Consider the following 12,953-nt stretch of genomic DNA (forward strand, 5'->3'; position numbering starts at 1 on the left):
TCTGTTAGGAGTCCCATACCTAGAAATGAACATGATGAAGCAGGTGGAGGGAGGAATGGAAATTTGAGTTGACTCTCCCAAGGCATCCAGGTGGTAGAAGAGATACACTTACTCTTTTCTACATGATTGAGGGTAGGGAATTGGGTAAGGGTAGTTTGTACTTCAAGTTCGGTTATACCTTCTAAGAAGTAAATATCCTTTATTAAAAACTAATTGGTGTTCATTGATAGTGGGGAGGGGAAATCAGCAGTAAAGTGATATGAGATAATAATTACTCATTAGATAGATGATATTGAGAAGATAGTAACTAGATGATTGAGACTGGGGAGAATATACTGGTCTATAGTTTGGGAGTAATGGTATTAGAAATATACTCCAGAAAGAGGGAGGGAAGGAGAGAAAGAGAGAGAGAGAGAGAGAGAGAGAGAGAGAGAGAGAGAGAGAGAGAGAGAGAGAGAGAGAGAGACTCAGAGAGACAGAGAGAGAAAAAAACCCAGCAACTTTAAACTCTTAAAGTTTACTCATCAACAGCTCCTATTAAAACCACAGATGAGCTGGAAGGCTGCATGCAGAATCTCTACTATTAGATTATAGGCAAGTGGAATTCCATGAATATTGTCCCACACATTGAAGAATGGAGCTGAACCTAACAAACTTAAATTTCTTAGAGTCACATCTGAAAAGCTGGTCTGAAACCGCCTTATACCAAAGGGCTTTTTAAGAAGATGGCCAATGGAGAATCTGGTTGTTACAAGTTCTCAGGGTTTCATTTCCTCTAGAGAGTTTGACGTTGCTTTTTGGACTTCCTGGGCTTGGGAGAAGAGAATGTAAATGGGGAGAAACCATAACCCAAACACAGTGGTAGCAGAAAAAAGAAAAGTATATTTAATAGTAAATGTGGTAAATGTTTAACAATTGGTTCTCTGTGTGCCTGACATACTTTTAATTTGTATTATTAACATTTCCTCCATCATTTTCTTAAGTCTTAGTCAATCAGCAAAACAATAAATCAAACTCCAGTGTTTGCCAGTTTCTGAAGTTAAATGTTCAGACTGAAAATTTAACATTCAGTTCTCCAGAACAGGTTTAAGCTACCTCCAGCATATCCTTGCTTGGATATATCTTACACTCATACTACTTTTTTGTTTAACTACATTTTCTCATGATCTTATCCTAAACTCCGTTATACCTCACTTTTGGGGGACATGGAGCTTTCCACCGCAGTAAAAACAACAATAACAGCTAATAATGCCAAAAGCGATGGACCTTTTTTACTTCACACAAGGGAAGATGCTTAACTTTCATCATCTGGGTAAGGGCATGAAGAGGACAACCATTTCAAATCCAGAGCTCTGTGATCCAAAAGTTAGGCTTTGGATGCTAAGATCTTCAGGCCTATCGAAAGGAGAAAACAGATCAATGATCCAAGCTAGAAGCCATCTCCTTGCCAACACTCAAATTATAGCAATTTCTTGGTCAATCTTCCAATTCTTTGGTGCAGCAAACCTGGACGGTGTTAGAAGAAAGCCAGGTATTTTCATAAGGATAAAAATGGTCTCACTCAGACACATTTTATTGGTTTCTCACCTCTGATGTTACAGACAGGAAAGTTCTGATTAATTGGAGAGTTAATCTAGATATTTCTAGGAGATGCCAGATATAGAGTAATTTCAGAAAAAAAAAAGGGGCATCAAATTAAGTTATTTAACAAGAGTAGGCTACCAAGTACATTTACTCTCCTAGGCTGATTTTCCTAGCAGGGAGAAGAGGGGAAAGCAAAAAGATCCCACATCCTCAAACAAGTCAGTCTAAGATATAAAAGCAGGTTGGCATGGGGCATGCTGCATAGATGCCCAACATCAGCAACATCTTGGTCTCTAAACAAAACTTCAGTCCTTAGCAGAGGGGCAGAAAGGTTTTTGCACAACCTAAGAAAACTCAGAGCGTGGGGATGTGGTCCATAGATCATATTCTTTGTTAGGAAAGTTTTTCAGGGGCTTCAGTTCTCTAGAAATATGATGTATTTCTTTGGACCTTGCTCCTTCAGGGATGAGAAAGCACTTCAAGGTGGAACAGCTCCCAGCAGAAGGCAATGAATGTTCCCCTAGATATAGGGGTTCTCCATGGCATGGAGTACTTCAGAGATCTCTCAGCATTAGCCAGCAACACTGAGGGGTCAGAAGCAGCAGACTGAGGAGTGGTTCTATTTTCTCTTACATCCTCTGCAATAATGAATTTGCTCCAGGGGCCACAATTTCTAGTTCTAACTCCGATAAGCAGGTTTGGAATACCAGTTAAGAAAAGGGGATATCTGTAAAGTAGATACAGTCTATATGAAAAAAAGAGAAGTCTTAAGGATTAAAAAACAAAAACAAAAACAAAAAAATCCCAGGCATTTGGAGGTGTTTTCACCTCATAATGCTATGAAGTGAATAGACAATTTGTACATGCAGAGGACATAACTTCTGGTCCTACCTCTGATGATTATCATACATGTGACCTTAGACAAGCCCCTGAAGCTCCTTGAACCTCAGTTTCCTAATCTGTAAAATGAGGACGGGATGGTACAAATAGTCTCCATGATCATATGAAAGAAGGATATCATATGAAAGAAAGCTATTTTACAGATGACAGAGAGACACAGACAGAGAGACAGAGAGAGTTAATAGTTTACCCAAAATCCTATAGCAATTTCATCTCGTTTGTTGTTGAAGATGGCTACATCCATCAGAACTGATCATCACACAGTATTGTTGTTGAAGTATATAATGATCTCCTGGTCCTGCTCTTTTCACTCAGCATCAGTTCATGTAAGTCTCTCCAATCCTATAGCAATTTCAGAGTAGAAATAAGATGATCACTTAGGTTGATCTACTGTTTACCAGGTACTGCTACCTGGTTCTCTTTAACTAGAAATGAATCAGCCAAGAGACTTCCAGATGTTGCAGAGTAAAACCTGGACAAGAATATTGTTTTGAAGGTGAGGTCAGTGTGTTAGGGCCATCAGCTAAATGTGAGCTGAGACCAGACCTAGAACTTTTTAATATGGACTAAAGATTTGTTTTCACATGTTAGTCACTTTAAAATCCTATAGAATAGAGAAAAAAGTAATTGGGAGAAATGTAAGAAGGTAAAATCATTCTGGATGACAGTTGACTTTAGGAAATTTAATGGGACAGTATAGATATGAGTTGAAGATAAGATTTTTAAAAGAGGATATGAGGAAAGCAAAGAGCTAGAAATGAATGTTCTATGGATTCGATGAACTGAGAAAAGAAATAAAACAGATTTTGATGGAGGGATGGTCAGGTTTGGGGCTGACTGGGGACCTAAATTTTAGACAAGATTACTTCTATCCACAGACCCAGGCTACCTTGCCATCTGCCCTGCAATGCTCCCTCCCTCATCTTCCTCTTGGAATAGCAGCCTTCTCACTGGATCTCCAGAATATGTTTCTTGAGAAGCAAAGACTGTCCGCCTTCCTTCTAAGCCCTAGGCAGAGTACTCTGTTTACACTGGACCAACTACCCCTCAGCCTGGTACATAGTAAATGCCTATTTTTAAAGAAAAAAAAAAGAAAAATTTGGCAAAATCAATCAATAAATGAAAGAAAAACAAAACATATGCAAAATTGCATATTCATGGACCTCCCATCTCTGCAACAGAATGCAGGGCAATATTTTCTTATATCTCTTCTTTGGAGCCACACTTTTTTTTTGTGGGTGGGTGGGTGTAATTCTATGACATTCACCTTTTAGGCAGGGATTTGGATGGGCCACATAGATTTTGAACATCAGCAGCATCTTGGTCTCTACACAAAATTGAGCCCTGAGCAGAGGGACAGAGGATTTTCACAACCCTAAGAAAAATCAGAGAGTGTGATAGGATTCCTGGAACATATTCTCTCTTAAGAGAGTTTTTCAAAGATATCGCGTTTTCCAGAGATACCGAGTATTTTTCTTTTTGGATCCTGTTCCTTCAGGAACAAGAAGGTATTCCAAGGTGGAGTGACTCTCAGAAGAATGCAGTGAATACTGTTGTGTGTTCTATGCTCTATGCTCTGTCCAGTGCATATTTTTTTTTCATTCATTCCATCAGAAAACAAATCTCTCTTTTTTTTTCCCCCAAAATCATTTGTCCTTCCCTTCATTACTCACCCTCTGTTGTCACAAAGTTGAACCAACCCAATAAGCATTTTGTAACAGTTGGGCACCATGCTACGGGCTGGGGTTGGAGACAGATCCTGTCCTTAAAGAGTTCACATGTAATACAATTTCATTCCTGGACAAAGTGAAAGACTTTGCAAGGCCCTCCTCCTAATACCTTCCTCTCCCTTTCCCCCCTTCTTCATGACTAGTTTAGAGACTCTACTTTCCACTGGGAGTGATAGAAGTAGTTGGCAAGACAGGAGACCAATCCCTTTTTGACCGGATTGACCTCACCATGGAAACCAAATAAGACTGTCTTGCCCCGAGGACTCTGTGTTCCGCCTCCCTTTCCCTAGGTTATCATTAGATTGATGAAGTTAGCTGTGTGCTCAGGCAGCTCTACTAAGCTCTTCCTTCTCACTGAGCAGAATCACGCCTCCTCGGGGCCTTGGGGAGTTTGGGGCCAGGAGACTGAGACTCCTCAAATTTTGCAATCTTTTCTCCTCCTCCCCCCCTCCTTTCCTTGTGGAAACCTAATCAGAAGCTGATGAATCCTTATCCTTGGAATGTAGCTGGGGGAAGAGGAGGGAGGGAGATCTTTCAGAAGGAACTGGGAAATGGAATTCAGGGGAGTCCTCCCACATTGCCCATGGATCCCTCAGACTAGAATGAACAGGCCTACTGTTCCAAGCCCTTCCCCTTCTTTCCTATCCATTACCCCCATGCTTATCCTGCCTTCACTTTACTGGAAACACCAGCCAGATTGGGACTCAGGCTTGATTTCCCTCCAGATCATTAGCTTGGCCCCACATAGAACCAATGGAGAGAAATTCTTCTACAAACCCATCACACATACATGCAGATTTGAAACACTATCAGAGAAATTAATTAGGCATTTCAGTCAATAGAGCTCTGGACTTAGAATGAGGAAGATGTGAGTTTAAATCCTGCCTAAAACATTTATTGGGTTTCTTATCATCTATTTACCTCAATTTCTCCATCTGTAAAGTGGGGATAATAATAACATCCATCTCTTGGGTTGTAGTAAGGATCAAGTGAGATTTGTAAAGTATTTTGCAAATCTTAAAATTGTTATGGAAATGCAAGTTATTATAAATATATTTTGGGACAAGCTGGGGATGCAGTAGATAGAGCACCTAGGCTTGGAGTCAGGATGACTCATCTTCCTGAGGTTAAATCTGGCTGTGTGATTCTGGACAAGTCACTTAACCCTGTTTGCCTCAGTTCCTCATTTGTAAAATGAGCTGGAGGAGGAAATGGCCCCAAATCACAGAAAGTTGGACATGACTTAAACAACAATAACAAAAATTATTGCTTTACTTATCTATACACTTCTGTGAGCTTTAATACACACTTCCACATGTGTGGAAGTGCCCTTTCACATATATGGACACACAATCTTCTTCAATTTTACACAACATGTAAGTATACAATAGTTCATTTTTTTCCTCCCTTGTGGACAGTGTCTCCTTCTTCGAATTCTTCTCACCATTTTACTCCACTCCTTTTTAATGGAGATGCTTTTGGACATTTAAAAAATAGCTTTTACATATGTTAAAAAGGCACCATTTTAGTTCTGATGATACAAAACATTACCTGCCCTTGTAACTTATATTGTTAGCCAGTGGAAGGATGGGTAATATACAGAGAAAACAATAATCAAAGTATCTGAGAAATAATTGAAAGTAATTTGGGATCGTGGAAGGAGAACACTAACAAGGAGGATTGGAAAAGAAGCACCTGTTCTCACTCTTGAAGGAGGTAGGGATTCTAAGAGGAAAGGGGAAGAGGGAAAGCATTCTAAGTGTTTTGGGCTAAACTCTCACCATGACTCAGGCAGACTGATAGTTGTCCTGGTAGTTTCTGCTAAAATATTGGAACAAAATGAAGCGCTCCCTGGGTCATTCTGATGTATCAGAAGAGATTACTGAATTCTCAGGAAGAAGGGTATTCGAAGAAGGTAGTCACTGAGAACACCCCACGTCTATGCAGTTGAGTGAAGTTTCTCTACTTTTTGAATTGCTCCTCTTGGTCAAGCATCAGAGCAAGCCTGAAGCATCTTGTGGCTGCTTTGTTCTAAGGCAACAGGAAATGATGTCAGGAGCCTGAGCCTTTAGTCCTCTGAGCCAATTAAGATTCTGGGATGGTTTCAATACCTTTAAAGGAAAAACTAACCTAAAATGTATGGGGGTAGGGACAGAATATTACTCCCACCAAGCCAAGAATGAGACATGTTCTAGGTTTGTGAGTCGAAATCAAAGGGTTAAGGAAGGATCGAGTTTCTCCTGATTCTTCCCTAACATTTAGCAATCAATGCTCTCTAAATCAACTTAGTTAAACATAACTACCTCACTCCCACTGAGAGGGGAAAGCAGGGCCCAACCCACAATTCACATATATTTTGGTGGAATTTATTAGAGAATATGAGTTATTGGAGAAATAAATTATAGCTGGATGAATCTCAGCTAGATAGCAAGTTCAGTGAGAGTGAAAGCTGCTAATCCCCGCTCTGGTACTTCCAAATGAAGGCCACACTCCTCCAGGCCTGTAGGAGTTTCTGTCCTGTCATTCTTTAAAGAATTCAAGAACCAAGTTGTCATAATAAGGTTGGAAGATGAGTCTTTAGCTTGTACTTATATAGTAAACAGGCTTCTCTTCTGTTCTTAGACCTCATCAGTAAAGCATGAAACTTTTCAAGCATTCCAGAAGATTTAATTGGTCACTCAGTCAGTCAACTAGCATTTATTTAACATGTCCTATGTGCCAGGCACTGTGCTAAGCTGTGTCGAAACAGGATATAGTCAGGATAAATTAGGGTAGAAGAAAGTAGAAGGAAGGCCCTAAGATTAAGAAGGACTGGGCCAGGCAGCAAATGTTCATGAATAGATATTTCTGAGTGGGATGGAGGACAGGGTACTGGGCTTGGAACCAGGATAGATCAGACACTTTCTAGTTCCTGTGTTCATGGACAAGGGATAACTTCTATGAGTTTCATTTTTGTTATAAAAAGAGTACATTGGATTCAATGGCCTCAACGGTTATTTTTTTCCAGTTCTAAATCTGACTCGTTTTCCTAAATTCGAATGCAGATTCAGACATTTCATTAGCTATGTGACCCTGAACAAGTCAGTTAACTCAGTTTGTCTCAGTTTCTCATCTATAAAAGGAGCTGGAGAAGGAAATGGCACCACTCCAGTGTCTTTGGGATTCTGAAGAGTCAGGGCTGAGACAACTGAACAACAAAAACAAATCTACGATCTCTATGAAAATGCTAATTGATCTGGACCCATAAACCTAGTTTGTACATAATCTTTTCCACTCATCACTCATGAGTGATCTTTGACTTTAAGTGGCCTCAGATATAGTTGCCAGTTGTTTGGGGGAAACCTATGATGGACTGTTCCTCTAATTGACCATGGGATGATATACTTAGGGAAGTGGCAATTATCTCAAGATGATAATTCAGATCAACCTTGATGCTAAATAAATATCCTGATCATACTCTCAACAAAAGTTATTGTTATCTTACATTGAGAGGGGTACAAGTAAAACCTTTCACAAAAGTTGGAAAAAATTTTGTTAAGTTTTTTAACTTTTGACAAGCAAATTTATGAAATTCCAAGTAGTTATGTTTCAAAAAAACAAAGCAAAACATTAACTTTTAGCATGTAAGCAAAAGGGATTATAATAAGCCATATTTAATATAAAAGTTTCTTATGCTTGAGAAAGGTGTTTCCCCAAATAGGAGTTGCCCTTTTCATTTCAGTATATGATAAGTAATAACAACAAGAAGAATACTGGAAATTCATAAATCACCCCTCAAACCATGAGGTTTCATGGTTGATGAAAAGAAAGGCCATCCAGGACAGGAATAACCCTTGCAAAGGTTTGGAGAAGCAGGTAGAACAATAAGAAAGCCAGCTTGGAATATAAATTGGATGAAAGTGCAATTAAGTCTGAAAATAAAGTCTGAAAAGATCCCAGAGCCAGATCATAAAAATCTACATCCTAGAGCAGAAGCTTTCACAATTTTTGAATTTTGGCAGTTTTATAAAGCCTATGGATTCCTTCTCAAAAGAATAATTTTAAATGCATGAAATATGTGATTACAAAGGAAATCAATTATATTAATATACAAATATCAAATAGTTTTTTTTCAGTCATTGTTATTTTTCAGTCATGTCTGAGTCCTTATGACCCCATTGGGGACTTCTTAGCAAAAAACAAAACAAAACAAAAAACCTGAAGTGGTTTATTATTTCTTTTTCAACTCATATTATAGATAAGGAAACTGAGGCAAATAGGATTAAACAATTTGCCCAGGATTACTTGACTATTAAATTTCTGAGACCAAATTTAAATTCAGAAAAACGAATCTTCCTGATTCCAGGCCCAGAATCTTATACACTAGACTACCTACCTGTCCTTAATAACTTAATAAAATAATAAATAAAAAAGTTCATAGGCTCCAGGTTAAGAACCATTGTCCTAGAATAATAGGGAGTAAGCAATGTTTTTTGAGCAGGGGAATCAACCTTGTTAGAACTATGCTTTAAGAATATCAATTCAGCATTCTATGTGGAAGATAGAATGGAAAGAGGAGATACTTGAGGTGGGAAGACAAATGTAAGGTTGTGGCAGTACCCCAGGTATAAAAGATCTGAACTTAAGTGGTGGCCATGAGAGTCAAAAGAAGTAAATGAATAAGAGAGATGTTGTGCACATAGAAACAACAAGACTTAGTTTGGAAATGGGAGGGGGGATGAGGGAATGGGAAAAATATGGAATGACCATGAGATTGTAAGCTTGGTTCCCTTTAAAAGAGATAATTTTTGTATGGGGTGGAGAGAGTTATAAAGAAGTCAGGAAAGGCTTCATGGAGGAACTTAAGTTAGTCTTTAAAGAAGATTCAAATTAATAAATGAAACAAACATTTACAAAGACTCTATTGTGTGCTGAGCAATGTTCTAGGTTCTAAGGAAGATAAAAATATAATATTGCCACAAACTTCTACCTCCAGGTAAAACCTTGTAGTTTTGTAATCATAACATTCACAATAATGCTCACAAGTCCTTATCCACTGATCGATTGATCTTGTATTGTGGTGAACACCAAGGATTATCTCAAAATATCTGGATTCTAAGACAATATACCAACAGAAGACACTTCCCCAAATTACCAGTCTCTTTGAAATCTCTCTGGAAGAGAAGGCTGTCTCTTTACCCTGGACTCAGCTTCTTAGTCAATTTAGTGAAGGAGGATATGATTAGTCAACATTGTTCACTCCTTATGGTTTAGAAGGTCATGATCGCATTGAATCCCAACCTAAGCATGGGAACAAAATTCAGGTCTGAATAGTTCAACAGGGACTGCTGCTTCTATTATCAAAAGTCCATGTTACAAATGGAAAGGTAAATATCTTCTTCTAGCCTGAAGGATACAACATGTCCAACCAAGTAGAAATCCCAAAGTATCAACACCCTCCACCTATGTTTGCTTTCCTTTGCATTTCTCTCACTGTCCAGGAACCAAGGATGAAAGGATATGAATGCAAATTTATATAGCACTGGAAAAGTCTATCAATGGCTCAGGTGATTTATTATAAAACTACAATTACAGAGGCCTACATAAGACCTGTGCTCTCATGGAGCTAGAGTCTGGTGGAAGGGGCTCACCCCATATCCCTGAGTGTTTTGCACAGAAAATTAAAGTTATTCCAAATATTTTAATAAAAGTTCTCTGCAAGGCATTTAAAATACCACTTTGTGAGTATAAACTCCATTGGAAAGAGAGAATACAGAATATAGGTAGCCATAGAGCTGAAGAATTTGTGACAGGATCTGAGAGGCTATTGTTTATTGGTCACCCTTGCTCTGCTCTATAATCTCATGTTGCTCTTTTTGTGTGTCAAAAATCTGTCCTTCTTGGTGCTGAGGTTTCTGAATCTCTTCTTGAAATAAACATCAGTAAGATGATTTGGAACTTTTACACCAGAAAGGTTAACTCTGGTAGAGTTGGAATGACAAATTTCTGATTGGTTCTTTGCAAAAGAACATGGTTGACGGTCAGAGGTCCAGTCACCACTAGCAAGCCAGTTGCTTCAGGAAAACCATTCACTTACCCCTGTGACAACCAATGAGCATGATCAGAATTGGGCCTGGACTGATGCTGCTTGAAGTCTCCTCACATTCTAGCTGAAGGACTTTTTGCCATAACTTAACAGCGTTCTAGGCACATTTTCAGTAGGATAATACTTAGACACTTTGCTAATCTAACACACAAGTTCCTCCATTTATCACCACCAACTGGCTTTGAAAGAGTAACCAGCATCTTCTCTCTCTTTTTCCTTTCGATCTCAGTTTTTGGTGCAGCATTATTTCCACTTGCACATGGCTCTTGGGAATACATCGTAGACCTGAAGTATTTACTGATCCCTTAGGCCAGGACTAGGTTCTGATTACAATGCTTTCATCACCTTTTCAACTGCATCTTTCTTTTTTTTCCTTCTTTTCCTTTTTATTTATTTTTAATCTTCTTTTGATTCCTTTTGGGGGTTCTTGACCATTCTCTTGAGAGAAGGAAAAGGACAACAAAGGTGTCTTGAAGGATGAGCAGGAATCAGTAAGTTGTGATATATGTAACTGGACTCATTATATATCTTTTCATCCAATGGATCCCTCTTCTGAAATTCCTTATTTCTCTTCCCCATTCTCCCTGTCACCTAGGATTGCAACACTGGAATCATCCTCAAGTACTCCTAGAACTCTAGTTCAAGCTTTTATCACATCCTTCCCAAATCACTGCAATAACCTCTTAACTGGTCTGTCTACCTCAAGTCTCCCCCATCTTTAATCATTAATTGCCAACGTGGTTTCCTAAAATGCAAGTCTGACAATGTCATCTCCCATTCAATAAACTCCAGTAATTCCATAATGACTCTAGGATCAAACATTATTTCATCTGCCCATCTCCTGTGTGCAAAAGGGTGGGGAGCCTGCTTGTGGAAAGCCATATGGACAAGTAATGGAAATGCCCCTGCTCCTAATTTGGAGCATGCAGATACCTTCTGCTGCTGGTTCCAACCTGTTAATCATGTGATGATATTGTTGATTGGCAGAGTAGTCAGAACTGGGGTGCATTCAAAAGTACTTAATCAGTCGAGGCAAAGATCTTGGCTCTTGTTTTCTGAACTAGCTGGCATTAGAGAAATAGGATGAGTTACTGAAGGCCTTGGAGCCTCTCTCACCCAAAGAGGGCAAGAATATATAGCCTTGCTTTCAGTTCTGTCCCCTGTGTCTACTGAAGAAGGCTACAGCTAGGTGACCCAATGGATAGAGTACTAGAAGCAATTATCTTCACGAGTTCAAATCCAGCCTCAATTACTTATTGACCATGTGAGCAAGTCACTGACCTTTTTGCCTTAGTTTTTTTTATAAAATGAGCCAGAGAAGGAAATGGCAAACCATTCTAGTATCTTTGCTAAGAAAACCCCAAGAGTATCATGAAGAATTGTACATGGCTGAAATGACTGAACAATGCTGTAAAGCTTTAAAAGATCGGGTGAGTGAGCCACTAGGAAACCTAAGAATAGGATACATGCTAGGTTTTGTGGCTGGCCAACCCAGCATTAAGATCTTTCAGGAATGATTTTGGAAACTCAGTTTAGCACTAAGCTTCAGCAGAATTACATAAGGAACCTAGCCCCTTTACTAGCCCAGTAATTGCTGAGAGGATGAGTTCTCATCTAGCATCTATACCAACGTTAGAAGTGAACATGTTAGGTAACAGTAAATAGAAACTGCATGAAATCTGAACCCATTCTTCCTAGAGATCAAGGTGATTGATTTATGGGAGATTGTGCTCCCAGGAATTGGGAAATATTTGTATTTCTCACTTTATCTCCTCAATAAATATCCCTTTGTAAAATTAATGTTAATTGATTAAATAGAACTGGGGCACAGTGAAGGGAACACACAGGAATAGAGGTTCAAACTAATAGCAGCAGAGAAATATACTCCATTCTCTAAAGGATGCTTCTAAGGAGGAGATATTGCAAGTCTCACTCTGGAAAAGTGAGTCCCAAGTCATCACTGCACATCTTTATTTCATCATTTTAAAAGCTGGCTTTGTGTAACCCTGGACAAGATATTTAACCTCTCGGTACTTTGGACAACTCTCAAGAAGATGCTTACTTGAAATAGTACATGGAGTTCTTTCACCTCCATGTTCACTCCACAAATAAAGTCGTTAGTACAGTCTCTGTCTCATATTTGGGGGAATGGAAGTTTTATAATGTAAATAATTATTAATATAGTAGAGGGATAGGGATAGTGAGGTTGAAACAGCAAGGTATCTTGAGGGAGAGTCAGGAACTACATCAACTACCATCTGAAGATGGTCCAGCACCCTGAAGCCAAGAGCTTTGGGAATAGTCATGACTCTCCCCCCACCCATTATGCCTTACCTTGCTGCTAGCTCTGGCCCCGTAGTTACCAGTTTGTGGAGCAATCACTAGAAAGGAGCCATCTCCATTGCCAGCTCCAACATCAAAGATCATGGACTGACAGGTAATACCAAGAATGACAGGAGTGACAGAACCTCTAAGACCACAGTGGGTCTTACTTCTCTATCAAAACTAACAGCCATCAATCTGAAAAGCAAGCCTTGTGGAGATGTGGGCCAGGAACTGTTCTCATGAAATGCTACCACCCTAACTACTAAAGATCTAGAAAAAAAAATCTCATCATCAAGATCCTTTGTTTTGTTAAATGGTTAGAAATTTTG

The 12,953-nt window shown here is 39.1% G+C and overlaps 1 long non-coding RNA gene and 1 pseudogene across 1 annotated transcript; both read right to left on the reverse strand.

Annotated features, from left to right (window-relative positions):
- Positions 1–1,690: 1,690 nt before the first annotated feature.
- On the reverse strand, positions 1,691–4,370 carry LOC141538692 (uncharacterized). The gene is made up of 3 exons (XR_012481103.1): positions 4,158–4,370; positions 2,675–2,826; positions 1,691–2,311 (listed from the first exon to the last, which is right to left on the reverse strand). It is a non-coding gene; the product is annotated as an uncharacterized LOC141538692 (long non-coding RNA).
- Positions 4,371–9,919: 5,549 nt separating this feature from the next.
- Positions 9,920–12,726, reverse strand: LOC141540784 (large ribosomal subunit protein eL6-like; annotated as a pseudogene).
- Positions 12,727–12,953: the final 227 nt, after the last annotated feature.

The sequence above is a fragment of the Sminthopsis crassicaudata genome, chromosome 4 (assembly GCF_048593235.1).
Source record: "Sminthopsis crassicaudata isolate SCR6 chromosome 4, ASM4859323v1, whole genome shotgun sequence".
Lineage (NCBI taxonomy): Eukaryota > Metazoa > Chordata > Mammalia > Dasyuromorphia > Dasyuridae > Sminthopsis > Sminthopsis crassicaudata.